This window comes from Pseudophryne corroboree, chromosome 6, assembly GCF_028390025.1.
Source record: "Pseudophryne corroboree isolate aPseCor3 chromosome 6, aPseCor3.hap2, whole genome shotgun sequence".
Classification (NCBI taxonomy): domain Eukaryota; kingdom Metazoa; phylum Chordata; class Amphibia; order Anura; family Myobatrachidae; genus Pseudophryne; species Pseudophryne corroboree.
In genome coordinates this window covers 522128888-522144735 of record NC_086449.1, presented here as the reverse complement: position 1 = coordinate 522144735, position 15848 = coordinate 522128888, and the positions used below count along the sequence as shown (strand labels likewise).

The following is a 15848-nucleotide window of genomic DNA, read 5'->3' as shown; positions in this document are numbered from 1 at the left end:
GCGGTACCGTGGAGGTTTCGGCTGCCGTATGTGTTCCCTCCGGTGTCACTCCTGCCCAGGGTAATTCGGAAGTTCAAGCAAGAAAAAGGAATTCTGCTTCTCATAGCTCCAGCGTGGCCCAGACGGCACTGGTTCTCAGACCTGCAAGGCCTATCGTCGTTTAGTATAGCCAAGTTGTTGGCTTTTCTTCAGCAGGGCCTGGACTTAGGCCTGCGTCTGGCCTCCCTCAAGGTTCAAATATCTGCCTTGTCGGTGTGGTTTCAGAGAAAAATTGCGACCTTACCTGATGTGCATACCTTTACTCAGGGCGTGTTGCGTATCAAACCTCCCTATGTCCCACCTGTGGCTCCTTGGGACTTGTCGTGGTTTTGGAGGCGTTACAACAGTCTCCGTTTGAACCTCTTGGTTCAGCTGACCTTTAGTGGCGTTCCCTTAAGGTGGTGTTTCTGCTGGCTATTGCTTCAGCTAGAAGAGTGTCGTTTTTGGGTGCCTTGTCCTGTAGTTCCCCATATCTGATATTTCACCGTGACCGGGCGGTTCCTAGGACTCGTCCCGGCTATCTACCTAAGGTGGTTTCTTCGTTCCAAGAGATTGTAGTTCCGGCACTGGTTTCTCCTAATCTGTCTCCCAAAGAGCGGTCTTTGGCTGTGGTACGGGCTCGCCGTATCTAAGTGAAGAGAACTGCTCCTATTAGGAAATCTGATTCTCTTTTTGTTGTGTTTAGGTTTCACAAACAGGGCTGGCCTGCTCACAATCAAACTCTGGCCAGGTGGATTGGAATGGTGATTGCACATGCTTATGTGAAGGTTGGTCTCTCTGCTCCTGATCACATTAAGGCCCATTCTACTCAGTCTGTTGGACCTGCTTGGGCGGCCCAATGTGGTGCGACCCTTGAACAATTGTGCAAGGCGGCTACGTGGTCCTCTGTGAACACGTTCATAAGGTTCTATGCCTTCGATACTGCCGCTTCCCAGGATGCTTCCTTTGGACGCCGGGTTCTTGTGCCCGCTACAGTGCATCCCCTCCCATAAGGAACTGCTTTAGGACATCCCCATTGTCCATTCCTTGTGGAGCCCAGTGTACCCCGCAGCAGAAAACGAGTTTTATGGTAAGAACTTACCTTTGTTAAAACTCTTTCTGCGAGGTATACTGGGCTCCACAAGGCGCTCACCCTGACGCACTTAGCTTCTTTGGGTTGGTATGGCATTAGCCGCTGACGCGTCTCCTGTCGTGAGAATGCGGTGTTGTGGATACTAACCGTTGTCGTCTCTTTTCCTGCTACTGCATTGGACTGGTTAACTAAAAACTGAGATCCTATGCAGGGAGGCGGGGTGATATAGGAGGCGGTGCTATGCATTCTGGGAACAGTCAAAGCTTTGAGCCTGTTGGTGCCTCGGATCTAGATCCTACTCTACACCCCATTGTCCATTCCTTGTGGAGCCCAGTGTACCTCGCAGAAAGAGTTTTAACAAAGGTAAGTTCTTACCATAAAACTCGTTTTTGCAGCCCTTTACAGAGAATATTTCAGTCATTTAAATAAATCCCTGCCCCAGAGGAGTTTACAATCTATATTCCCTGACCCTGCTACCACATATACACACACTCATACGCTGAGGTTAGTTTTTGTTGGAAGCCAATTAACCTACCAGTATGTTTTTAGGTTGTGGGAGGAAACTGTAGTATCTGGAGGAAAGCAACAGAAGCACAGGGGAACATATTAACTCCCCACAGTTAGGATCTTGGTCTTAGTGGGAAATTAATCCAGGACCTTGGTGCTGTGAGAAAGCAAGCTAACCATTGCACTGCCATGTTGGCCCAAAATAATTTAAGTGTTTGATTCATTTTGATATGTTGTTCATATAGTTTTTGATAAGGGTTCTCTAATAGTTTGTATTTAGTCAGTCAGCCATATTTTCCTGATGCTTTTTAGCTGCTTACAATTTATTTTACTCAATTTTCAGAGGGTTGTGGTCTTAAATACAATATGTTTTTGAAATGTCACAGAAAGTTGAATATATAAGCATATATAAGCATTCAGGAGGTAAGTACACAGTTTGTTTGGCTGCCATTATAAATATAGTGGGTGATTCAGACCTGATCGTAGATGTGCTAAATTTAGCACATCTACAATCAGTTTCCCTGACATGCAGGGAGACGCCCTGCACAGGGCTAGTCCGCCCCGCATGTCATGCCCTACCCCCACACAGGTGCAAAAGCATCCCACGTCGGCGATGCTTTCACATCCGCCAAGTAGCTCCCTGCCTGTGCAGTCTAGTTGCACTGGCAGGCGGCTATCCGCAGCGTTCTGGGTTGCAGCGACTGCGTGTGATGTCACGCAACTGCAGTGGCCCACCCCTGTAATGTTCCTAAGATGCCTGCGTTGTCCGGACCGCACCCACCAACGGCCCGCCACCGCCTCTGCCTGTCAATCAGGCAGAGGCGATCGCACCAGTGAGATGCTTTTAGCATCTCACTGGGGCTTACTGGGTGCGTGGACGCACTCCACAAAAGCCTTCAGAGTGCGATGGCTGCCGTTGCAACGATCGCCTCTGAATCACCCCCTTGGTTCATTCACTTGTTCACAGGGCTATATGCATTCTGTATACACAGCTTATTAAAATATGGTATTCTGGAAAAGCAGTTAGATTGGAAAAATAAAACTAGTTCAATAGAAAAATCCTTTGAAACCTGAAATGAGTATCCCGCAAAGCTTCAACTCTTGAGCCAGTGCTTTTCTTTGCCTCCATTCATTCATGTTTTTCACATCACAACAATTGTTTTGACTGTCTGAATCATGCAAACCAGCATTAGTTGTCAAAACTTTTATATTGACTAAAATGTTTGCGAGTTCAGTGAATTCAACTCAAATGTAATTGGCTACTTTACAAACACTTATAATAGTACTTCAATCATTTCTCACTATAATTTTAGTGCATCTAATAAACTGCTTTAACCCAGACTGACCTGTGAACGGCTGTGACTTATACCATATTATAATCACAGACATAAATAGTGGTGAATTCTTTCAAGGTTATATTAGGACACTGGTTACACTTGTCTATTCCAGCTGGCATGAATCTTGAAACTACATTTTAGATTTTTACTTAACCATGTGCTCAGATGGGCAAACAATATATTACTTGTATGCTGCTCTCCAAGATACTGTACACCAATGCATTTTATTGGTGACTTAGGGGGTAATTCAGACCTAATCGCTAGCAGGCGTTTTTTGCACTGCTGCGATCAGATAATCACCGCCTACTGGGAGAGTGTATTTTAGCTGTGCAAGTGGGCAAACGCATGTGTAGCAGAGATGTACAAACTGATTTTGTGCAGTCTCTGCGCAGCCCAGGACTTACTCAGCTGCTGCGATCACATCAACCTGGGACCGGAATTGACGTCAGGAACCCTCCCTGCAAATGCATGGACACGCCTGCGTTTTTCCAGACACTCCCTAAAAACGGTCATTTGACACCCACAAATGCCTTCTTCCTGTCAATCTTCTTGCGATCGCCTGTGCGAACGTATCCATCACACAAACCCATCGCTGAGGCTTTGTACCTGTGCGACGCGCCTGTGCATTGCGGTGCATATGCATGCGCAGTTTGGACCTGATCGACCGCTGTGCGAAAACGCACAGCAGCGATCAGGTCTGAATTACCCCCATAGTGCACAAATCTAAGCATCTAAACATTAAAGGATAAAACCTGTCCAGTTTTTGGATGGAAAATCATAGGTAAAACTCGTCCCAAGAAATGACTTACCTATAGTCCAGCAGTCTGGCAGGTCCCCTGGCAATGCTTGCTCATACACTTGGGGGGTTATGTGATGCATGCTTCAGAAATGTGCTATTTTGGCAAGCTCACTACTACCTTTTAAGTTGCCTAAAAGGTATTTAATTGAGGCCCCAAGCAAAATTCCCTAGTAGAGGGTGGGCTCCTACTGGAGATCAATTGCCACTGGGGGAATTGAGGGAGTTATTCTTCAAAGGGCACATATGGATGGGCTGTGGTTACCATCTTGACAGTTAGGGTTAGGCAATAGGGGGGTAGCACTAGCCCCAACCCCCGGGTCTTAGCCCTAGCCGCCACTTCCGGTGCCTTAGCCCTACCTGCCACCCCTCAAATCTTAGCTCTAGCGGCCACCCCAGGGCACATACCCTACGCAGTCCATTCACAGCCCAAGCACAAACCCATGGGCAGGGGGGCAGGGTGCTATATGCCCCCTGGGCCAGTACAGTTGTAGTATTTATGGGCCACCTGGCTGCAGAGGTAGGCAGAATATGTACTTGCTCCCATACTGCTGAGCAGCAGTAGCTAACAAAAAATGGCTGCCCCCATAGCATGCTACAATGAGATGACCGCCATCGACCAATAGGGAGCCAGGTTTCCATTACCAGAAAGCAAGAGTGAAAAAAGGGTGCGGGATCGGCGGTGTTTGTCTTGAAGAGATCTGAATATATAGCTAGCAGCCAGCGTGTATCCCAGCAGGAAGGCCAGAGTGAAGCAGTCAGCCAAGTAGGAAAGCAAGTGGCAAGCCCTCACTTGCTTAGTGATACTTGTTAGGTAAGTGTGTTCTCTTGGGCATGTCTACTGCACATGGGGGGGGGGGGTGAGAGGCTGTACATGGTGGGGAATGCTGCACATGAGAGGGGGAATGCTGCACATTTATTATTTATTTATTAACAGTTTCTTATATGGTGCAGCAAATTCTGTTGCGCTTTACAACTGGACGAAATGATATAACAAAACTGGGTAATAACAGTCAGAGGTAGGAAGGCCCTGCTCACAAGCTTACAATCTATGGGGAAACAGGCATTGATACACAAGAAGAGGTTCTATCTATTACATAGTTGTCCACCAGATTGCAAAGGTTCTTGGTGGGCTGCATGATGTCGCATCACAGCAGTGATGAACCAGGGTCAGATGGAAGGGAGAGTGAAGAAAGAAAATAAATATGCTGTGGATATGTATGGACTGTACAGTGGGGATATAATTGGATTGGAAAGTTTATGAAGGTAATGTGAGCGGTTCTGGAATTTGATAAGCTTGTCTGAATAGGTGAGTTTTCAGGGAACACTTGAAGATTCGGAGACTAGTGGAGAGTCTTATTGTTCGTGGTAGGGCATTCCACAGAGTGGGTGCAGCCATGGAGGGGTACTGCTACACAGAGGGACTGCTAATACTGCACAGGAGGACTGCTGCACTTAATGGGGGGGGAGGTGTAATGTTACACAGAGGGACTGGTGCACATGAGGGGGGATAATGCCGCACAGGGGGAACTGCTGCACATGAGTCGGGGGGAATGCTGCACATGGGGGACTGCTGCCCATGGGAGGAATGCTACACATGGGGGTGTCATGCTTCACAGGCTGCTGCACATGAGGGGAGTAATGCTGCACATGGGGGGATAATACTGCACAGAGGGACTGCTGCACATGAGGGGGTAATGCTGCACAGGGGGGACTGCCGCACATGGTATGGTAATGCTGCACATGAGGGGGGTAATGCTGCACAGGGGGCACTGCTGCACATGAAGGGGTAATGCTGCATTGGGGGACTGCTGCACATGTGAAGGGAATGCTGCACATGGGGGGCAATGCTGCACATGGGGGAATGCTGCACATGGGGGGTAATGCTACACAGGTGGACTGCTGCACATGGGTGCATAATGCTGCACAGACGGACTGCTGTACATGGGGGGAAATGCTGCACAGGGGGGACTGCGACTAGGGCCAGATTAATAACGGGGCGGATGGAGCACAGGGATGATGGCTGCACATGAGGGGGGTAATGGTGCACCGTGGGACTGCTGCACATGGGGGGGTAATGCTGCACAGAGGTACTGCTGAACATGGGGCGGAAATGCTGCACAGGGGGGACTGCTACTAGGGCTAGATTAACAATGGGGCGGATGTAGTTCCAGCTCCAGGCCTCCCTATAAAAACAGGCCTATCATCATGACAGTATGATGATAACAAGCCACCTAGCTAGCCACTCATAAATCATGGGTATTACAATTCTATTTCTAGATTTCTCACAAAATTCAGCAATTTTCTATTTTTATGTATTTTGTGAGAAAGTTGGTCTGAAAGTGTAGTGGCGTACACATATATACGTCACTGACCACAGACACACAGCCATGGTGACAGTTTTCTACCCTTCTGAGTATAGGCCCGTAAAACATTTTTAGCCTCAGGCCCATGTGGCCCTTCCTCTGGCCCTGACTGCTACACATGTGGGTGTAATGCTGCACAGGGGGGACTGCTGCATTAATAAAAATATATATATATAAATAATAAAGAAAACCTGGGTGCAGTTTTCACTGAACTATCTCTGCTGCTGAGATGTAATAAATAAAAATTTGACAGTGCTGAGGTAGAGGGGAAAAGTAAAAATACATTTTATTAGAAAATAATCTCTAGATCACCGAACGTATGCTTGATAATGTGATATAGTGATATGCCCCTCTACCTTAGCTACTTTGAGGCCAGACACTTTACATTTGAGTACTGATATAGCTGTTTCAAATCATCTGGCTTTTATTAAATTCATGTATATATGATCCACAGTGATGCATTTTTTTGTAATCAGAATAAAATGTCTATATCACTGTGTCGGTGCTTAAATGTAAAGTATCAAAACTCAAAGTAAATAGTTAGCGGGGCATATCGCACTATGGGGGTATCCTATTAGCCGCAACAATTTTTATCACGAAAAAAAGGCTTTTTTCATGTTTTTTGTCTAATAGTCATTATCGGGTTATCCAATAATAGCCACGTACCTATGCATTTATCTTGGAAAAAATACTTAGTTATAGGGGATTCCCTGATAAGCACCAGCATCAAGGCATAAGCGCCGACATCATTGCTAATAGGATAGCCTCTGGCTAATTGGATACCCCTATCACACTATAAATCACACTACTTGATGATATAGAGATTTTTCTCTGGAAAAATACAGTATATTTTGGTTTTGATACACTACTGATGCTCAATAAAGACTTTGCATGCACCAATAGTCATACTGGTTAAAAGCACTGTTGTTACCAGAAAGATTGTGAGTTTTAGCTAATGATAGGATCTTTTGATGATGCCTTTTTTTTTCCCCTTTGGGGGACAATATGTTTGTGTTTTTCCTGTGTGGGACAATGTGTGTGTGCGTGTGCGTGTGTGTGCGTGCGTGCGTGTGTGTGTGTGTGTGTGTGTGTGTGTTTTATCTTTTCTCTGTGGGGGCCAAAGTGTATTTTTTTTTTTTTATTGTGGGGGTCAATTTGTGATTTTTGGCAAGTCCCCACACCCTGTGCAGTGATGCCAAGCCCCCTTTTTGTTATGCCACATCCCTCTTTCCTTCGCCACGGCCCCTTTTCTGGCAGCGCAGCTGCGGCACACGCAAGTGTACTACTGTAGTAGATCATGAAAGCTTATCACAGCACTGAGGTCATGGGTTTGATTCCCACCATGGCCCTAACTGTGCGGAGTTTGTATATTCTCCCCGTACTTGCATGGATTTCCTCCGGGTACTCCGGTTTCATCCCACAATCCAAAAATATACTGGTAGGTTAACTGGCTGCCAACAAAAAATTAACCCTGGTGTGTAAGTGTGTGCGTGTGCATGTGTTTAGGGCAGACTAGATGTACCATGTTTCTATATATAACACTGTGTGGGTCTTTATTTCATTGAATGTTTGTGGCAAGTCAGAATATTTTATAGTCTTTTTATTTGTTACAGATATGTAAATATAATATAGTGTGTTGTACCTTCCAACATACTGTATGGGAGTCTGATTTTGGGACCCAAAAAGGAATGTGGCCTAGCAGCACTCCCTGTTTTGTCACTCTGTTTTTGTATTTCCATTTGTAGATTCTACTTTGGGTTATCGTTATCGGGTATTTTTAACAGGGTGTGTGAGGAATCCAGCACGGGTCGGAGATGCGTTGTTTTCACTTTCTCCCGACCTTTGCTGTAGTGCGCAATGCGCATGCGTGGGCTTGCGTAACATGATTGACAGCAGCGGCCATCAGGTGGGCATTGACTTGGCATTGCAGGGGGCGGGTCAGCGCCGTTTTCGGGGAGGCCACGTTATGTCACACGCGGCCGCTGCAAGTGGAAACATGTCCGCCCTGCGTCTGCCTTCACGGTCAGGCTGCGATCACAGCCAGTTGCAGTTTTGCTAAAATAGCAAAACTGCAACTGAAGCTGAATGAGGCCCATAATGTTTACTGAAGCAGGAGAGGATTAGATCTTGGATCTTAGTTTTAATGAGGGAGATGTTAGGGTGTCAGTTCTGTATTCTGATTTTTAATCGTGGGGGGGGGGGGGATTTGGACTACGATTTTAAATAAATAAAAGAAAACTGGTGGTAATTGTTAGTATATTATTCATTAGTTATTTAAACCACACCCACATTAATCACATTAATCAAACAACATCCCCACGTCCATTTTTGCATTTCCTTCACTGGTAGTAAAGCCGGGCCACTTGCTTGTGTCTGCCCTCCAGGCTGAGAGTTGCCAGCGAGCCCCTGCAAACACCAGTGTCCCCACGTGTAGTTACCTAAAAGTCTTGAAAAGCTTTGCATATCTTTTGCTTACCTTTCAGAATTTAATTTTGCACATTTCCCAGTTTGGTTTATCTGTTGCATTTTAATCTTCACTCCTAGTAGGTTCAACAATGAGTGACTGTGCCCAAAAGAGGGTAGAGTCCATCACAACAAAATTCTTAAGGGCCCTACACATTTAACGATCCGCCGCCGAGCTGCCCGACGGCGGATACGGCCGACAGGCAACCCGGCGGCGGGGGGCAGTGACGGGGGGAGTGAAGTTTCTTCACTCCCCCCGTCACCCGGCTCCATAGCAGTGCAGGCAAATATGGACAAGATCGTCCATATTGGCCTGAATGCACAGCCGACGGGGCACCAGCGATGAACTAGCACGGGGCCGCGCATCATTAATCGCTGGTGACTCCACACTCAAAGATATGAACGTTATCTCGTTCAATAATGAACGAGATCTTTCATGTCTTTGAGGATTGTCGGCCAGTGTGTAGGGCCTATTAGTCTTGTTTTCTTGCACAATAAGTTATGGGGTATATGAACTCAGGTAATCAGGAATGCACCTCCATAAACATACCAACCAGCTTATATAGTATATTTGTAGTAGCACATTTGCTCCAGGATCCAAATCTGAGCTCTGAAACCTGTTAGATCCTGGCAGAGGTGTAACATACAGGAGAGCTGCCAATGGCAATTACTCTGCGTATACAGCAAAGGCCCATTTGGTCTTGAGATATCAGCTGAGTGAGTAAGAGGAGGGAGGCAGAACCTGGTTGGGTTCTTTCTTCGAATATTAAGTACATTATTATACAGCATTTTATATGTTATATAAAAATATATTATATATTATGTATACACAAGTAAATCAGGTAGTGTAGTACTGAATCGTAAGTTTGTGTTAGTCTACAATCTCTATAAAGTTCTTGTGTAAAAATGTCCATAATGTTTGTTTTTGGGTCTTTGGAAAAGTAAAATTCCTTCATTTCAATTGAATTGCAGGCGTTCAAAGTTGAATAAGAACAAATTTATGTCTGAGTGCCATGGTTTGCACATACTGCGATATTCATAGTTTCAACATCTGCTCTTAAATGGTGCTTGCCTTATTTAAGTAACTTTAAAAGTCAAACTAAATTGGGATAAGGCTCATATAGATTTAACTTCCCGAATGTGTCAAGGACGGATATTTTCTTGTGTTTAATATATGACACTTAACTATTCATGTGTCCGTGGACAGTATTAGGATTTATAGTGATGCACACTCATGCCATGCAGCTGTAACCTAAACCAGATTGTCAGCAATATTCTGCAAAGGGTAATCCCAAATAAATCACTCAACCCTGGCAGACACCTCTATGTTAGTTAACCAAACCCACAAAACAAAAGCTATAAACTTCACAATGTGGTGTATGCACTGCTTGGAATTAAGCACGTTAATATGAACTACAAAGTGCTACAAATACAAAGCCGCCAACTGTGTCAAATGTCAAATGCATTGCCTATGCTAATTACCAACCCACAATAGAGATCAGATTTTTGTGTATTAATATGCAATACAGAGCGCTTTGTATGTAGTGATCAGCATAAAATATAGGGATCCTTCCGTACTATGCTGCAGTTTTTCGTAGCGATCGGGTCAGATCTGCGCATGCACCAGCGCCGCAGTGTGCCGGCGCATGGCCGCCCGCAGCTACACTACGATTGCCTCTGCCTGATTGACAGGCAGAGGCAGTCGATGGTCGGGAGGGGGTGAAACGGCGGGGGCGGGGGGCGGGGCTTGACATGCGGGGCGGACTAGTTCAGGATCGTAGCTGTGCTAAATTTAGCACAGCTATGATCAACTCGGAATGACCCCCATAGAGTGAATCTTAAGTGATCAACATACGATCCAGTGAGCATGCAGGTGACCACAATACAACTTTGTGGATACAAATGACTAAATGGCTTCATTGCAAATGCTCTGATCCCTACACATGCTCAGCAGTGTAGACTGGGGTCCTCTCTGCATAGTGTATTTGTGAGATCCTTCTACAAAATATTACTACAGTGCCTGGCAATGCCATACGCCATACCTGTTTCTGTGTGTCGAGTCTGAAGTAATACATGTATTAATTGAAAATCAGTAAAATAGCATTCAGCTTAATCAATTATTTTTACATTTTATTAAATCATATTTATTCCTCGGGCTTGTCTGGAACTTCCCAAGCTCCCATTACGTGCAGTGGCACAGTCAGCATTTTGTTTACACATCAGTAACCACCTGTCCTCTACTGGCATGGCCACACAATTATGCTCTTGTCTGACTGTTGATTCAAAGTGCATGCTCAAGTGCAACAACTCCTATTGTGGACTGACAAAACTGTAACAGTCCTGTGTGATAATAATGGTAATGTAACCTAAGGCCTACAGCTGTTCCTGACACTCTGCATAGGAATTGGTGGCCTTGTGTTTGAGTTACGGGAATATAGGGTCCGCATTCTAGAATATCTTCTTGTTCACTCATTAAGGGACTTGACCTGAGCACAGAAAAGATTTATTATTCGTATATATTTTCCTGAAGCATTTATTATTTATTTTTTATTTCCCCAGCATCCTATGTTTTATCTGCCTGGAGAAAGTAGAGTTGAAAAGGTCAAAGCTGTACACAGGATCTCTTAGCGGACTTTTTATATAAAATAAAAATTAATGATCACAGTGTAATAATCAAAGGATTTTTTAATTGAAGGACGTTTACATCTTATATACATAGCAGGCTCATTTAGAGTTGGATGCAAATTACAGGCAACGTTAAATAAAGAGTATGCCATGTATAACTACATTGATCTCTAAATTAGGCATTTACGAACCTTCTGATTGCAATGCCCTCACATTTCTTTACAGTGATTGGTCAGATGGATTCCTACACAATACACTGAGGGCCTGATTCACTATCATTTGTTAATGTGAAAACGCACGCACTAAGCAATTACTGGCACACTGCGCATGAAGGTCAAAATTTGATCGTTCGCTGTATGCAGCCAGTGTAAAGATAGTAAGATACCACAATTTGATAGAGAGGAAATGACCCTTTGTGGTTGGGGAAATGCAGGTGTGTCATGGCCGTTTGTGGGGCATGTATCTGATGTCATCTATGAATGGTGCGATGAAACACATGGCGCCCGGTGTGACTGCATTCTCATTATTTTGAGTAGGCCTAGAGTCATTCGAAACTGTCGATTGTGCACGTTTATTGCGTATGCATTGCGATTCTGCTAACGCATAAGCAGATTTGCGAACACATTGGTGGCCGTCTTTTATCCTTTCTGGGCGGCTCTTCACATGCACTTTTTAGCAGTAGCAGGTTTAAGAAAATTGCTATTTCAGCTTCAATAGCGATCCATAGTGAATTAGGCCTGTGTAATAATTTCATACTGTTTCATATTTATTGGGCCTAATTCATGTTTGAGAACATATGACCATGCAGATGCGATTTTTTCAGGCTATGGAATTGCTAATCTTTGCAACTGAAGCTGTCCCCTAAACAGAATATAGATGCCCACCAGTGCCATCGCAAAGTCCTCGGCAACTGCATACACATACAGTATAGCGCATCAACGCGATAATGAGGTACATCGACTCCCTGAGTGACTCTATGGTTACAATAGAAAGTAAACATATAAGAGTCCCAAGGTGCAAAGGTCACTTATCAGCCACTTGTGAAGAAGAGGACCACCCAATCCTCAAACAATGACAATAACAAACAAACTACCTCCATGTCTGTCCAGTTTTGTTTTCTCACTGTTGTTTCCAGTTGTAGAGCACAATGGAATTTACTGCACAATATAAGAAATGGTTGATAGATAAATAAATATTAATAAAACAAATGTGGCACTCAGTCAATGATGATGCATTCAAAGGTCATCAAAATCAACAAATATTGACAATAAAATGATATTTAGTCCATTTGATATATATGACAGTTTAAATCCAATGTATTCTCCAAACTTTCCTTCTCCCATATGCAAAAAAAATAGGTGGCACTCTTCGGTCTTGTTAAACAATCATTAAAGTATATAGAGGGTAATTCAGACCTGATTGCTGGGCAGCGATTTTTGCTGTCCTGCAATCAGATAGTCGCCGCCCACAGGGGGAGTCTATTTTAGCTGTACAAGTGTGCGAACGCATGTGTAGCAGAGCTGCACAAACTGATTTCACGCAGTCTCTGCGCAGCCCTGGACTTACTCAGCCGCTGCGATCACTTCAGCCTGTCCAGGACCGGAATTGACGTCACACACCCTCCCTTTCAACGCTTGGACACAACTGCGTTTTTCAAGACACTCCCTGAAAATGGCCAGTTGCCACCCACAAACACCCTCTTCCTGTCAGTCACCTTGCAATCGCCCCTGCGATCGATTTTATTTGCACCATCCCGTCGCTATGCATCGATCCCCATTGCTGTGGGCTGTTGTGCCTGCGCATTGCGGTGCATACGCGAGCACAGTTCAGACCTGATCGCAGCCTGTGAGAAAACGCATCCTAGCGATCAGGTCTGAATTACCCCCATTGTGCAGATATAAAGCATAGTGAAACCACTGACGTTTCAAGACTGCGGCTGTTTTTTTTCTCTTTTTTTTTATCAAGGTGCTTATGCTGCATAACGTTGATAAAAAGACCTGCCACAGTCTTGAAACGTCAGTGGTTTCACTATGCTTTATTTTTGCTCAATACATTGATGTTCGTTTAACGAGACCGGAGAGTGCTGCCTGTTTCTTTTGCTAATGAATGTTGACATTAGGACTGTGGACATTTTGTACACAATCCGTCCGGTATCCGGACTCCAGGTCGACAATAAAAAGGTCGACATACCTTAGGTCGACACCAATTGGTCGACACACCTTAGGTCGACATGGACAAAAGGTCGACAGGAACAAGGTCGACATGGAAAAAGGTCGACATGAGTTTTTCACAATTTTTTTCTTTTTTGGAACCTTTTCATACTTAACGATCCACGTGGACTACGATTGGAACGGTAATCTGTGCCAAGCAAAGCGGAGCGGAGCGAAGGCACCATTCGCTCGCCATGCGAGGGGACACGGTGCACTAATTGGGGTTCCCGGTCACTCTACGAAGAAAACGACACCAAAAAACATAAAAAACTCATGTCGACCTTGTTCCTGTCGACCTTTTGTCCACGTCGACCTAAGGTGTGTCGACCAATTGGCGTCGACCTAAGGTGTGTCGACCTTTTTGTTGTCGACCTAGAGTCCAAGACCCATCCGTACTGAAGTGCATTGTCTCACACTAAATGATAATATTTACAGTGTGTGTTCCTTTGTCATTTAGAAACAATGTGAAAAATCACTTCAGTTCTTGAAATTCAATTTTCAATTTATAACTAAAAACCAGATTTGTAACTTAAAATATTATTTTAACACACACACAAATATATCTCTGAATGATTCCATTATTTTCTCCATTTGGGCCATACAATATAGCACTGTGCCCAAGTGTCAGAGGATTGCCCCCTGGGTGTCTTGCTGCCTCTTTGACAGCACCTGTGTAGAAGTATAATCAAATGATAATATAGGTAATAGTTTCCATAATGTTATTTTCTTGATATAACATACTGTGACTGCACACCACATCCAAGCCCAGGAATCTATCACATTCCAGGACTTGGTATATGCAGTAAGTGGCCAAACCTCTGAAACTGCATTTTTTTGAGGGTTGGTTCCATTTTACAGTTTGATGCATCTTACCCTTTATCTTCCCCAGAATCTTGAAAGTAGGGGTTTAACCTGCTGGACTCCCCTTCTGTACAAACTGAATGTAACATTGCTTTTTTATTGTGTTATATATGTACTATTTGAATGTATATCTACTGTACAATTTACATGTTGTCGGGTAGGTCTTTACCGTCTGCAGCTATTGCATTTTCCTGGCTTTTGTTTGTTTAATATTATATACCTCCTGGCTATTACATCCATACACAAGCAGCAGTTATCCCACTGAGTCACATTCTTCTTTAGCAAACATGCTGAAGCCACAGATGCATTATGCATACAGGTGAGCTGAGGACTGGTGGTTGTCCGTGGGCAACTCTGGTAATGAGGATAACAGTAGGTTTTAAAATTCTAAAGGTGCAGGCCAGTTGGTGATCTCTTTTGCACAATGCTGAGAGGAGTCACTACTTCTGTTGGACAGGCCGGGATTATGTCTGCATGGATATCAAGGCAGCTTTACTTTCTTTGGAAGCCTGACAAAAGCGGGAGGACATTGAGCAGTGAGCACCAATCCCATCCAATTGGTGTCTGCAGCTATTTACAAACATTAGATTTAAACTGTTACATTTTAGTAAAGTTTCTGATTTAATTATTCTTGGTGGGTGGGGGTTGGTGAGAGAAGTCTACATTATTTCACATAAAACATACACTCCGCATACAGCAGGCCCAATACTCTTATTACAATATATTTACAGATGACTTTAACTGTTAGGCATTGGACTATGGGGGACATTTACTAATGTGAGCCAGTGGAGAAGTTGCCCATGGCAACCAATCAGCACTGAAGTAACATCTATAATTTGCATACTATAATATGATACAGAGCTGCTGATTGGTTGATGGGGCCACTTCTCCGCTCTTCTCACTGCTTAGTAAATGTCCCCCTATATATTGTTCCGATGTGGATTGGAACAATATATTATCTATATCGTCCAGTGACGTGCGGTGGGGTGGGGCAGGTGAGGCAGAGCCTTTCATGACATACTATTGTTCGAGCCAGAGTTTTGACTGTATAAAGTATATGAAAAATACAAAGAATATGTTTGAAATATCTTCTTTGCATTATTCTAATCATTTTTATAGCCAAAACTGTGGAGTAAAAAGTCTATGGCAGGTGATTTTCCGCACATCTCTGATCAAAACTCAGCAAATTTCTAGGAGTTTATACTCCTGCACCTGTGTATAATGCCCAGATGTACCCTTTGGCTCATACATTGTCTGTAAATCTGGCTCTGGTGCGAGCCAGTGCCTCCTGAGCCATTTAGCTCACCGCACGTCCCTGAAATTATCGTCTAATGTGTACCCCCCATCATGCGCAATATATCGTTCAGTGTGTATGGCCGACTGTAATATCGTTATGTCGGTCATGCTGTCGGCCAGGAAACACATTGTTGTGATGTGTACCTGGCCTTAATAACTGAATGTTATTTATTTATAGTGCAAACAAAATATAGATTTAGGCTATACTAGCATAACTCAAATAGATGGTCACAATAGAAATACTGTTGTTTTATATACATCATTACTTATATGTAT

The 15848-nt window shown here is 44.1% G+C and overlaps 1 long non-coding RNA gene across 1 annotated transcript in view; it reads right to left on the bottom strand.

Moving 5' to 3' along the window:
• The window catches only part of LOC134935407 (uncharacterized), a 119134-nt gene extending 106770 nt beyond the window's left edge, over positions 1–12364 (bottom strand). The window contains exon 1 of the long non-coding RNA XR_010180116.1: positions 12299–12364. This is a non-coding gene — a long non-coding RNA (uncharacterized LOC134935407). The remainder of the gene's footprint in view (positions 1–12298) is intronic.
• Positions 12365–15848: the final 3484 nt, after the last annotated feature.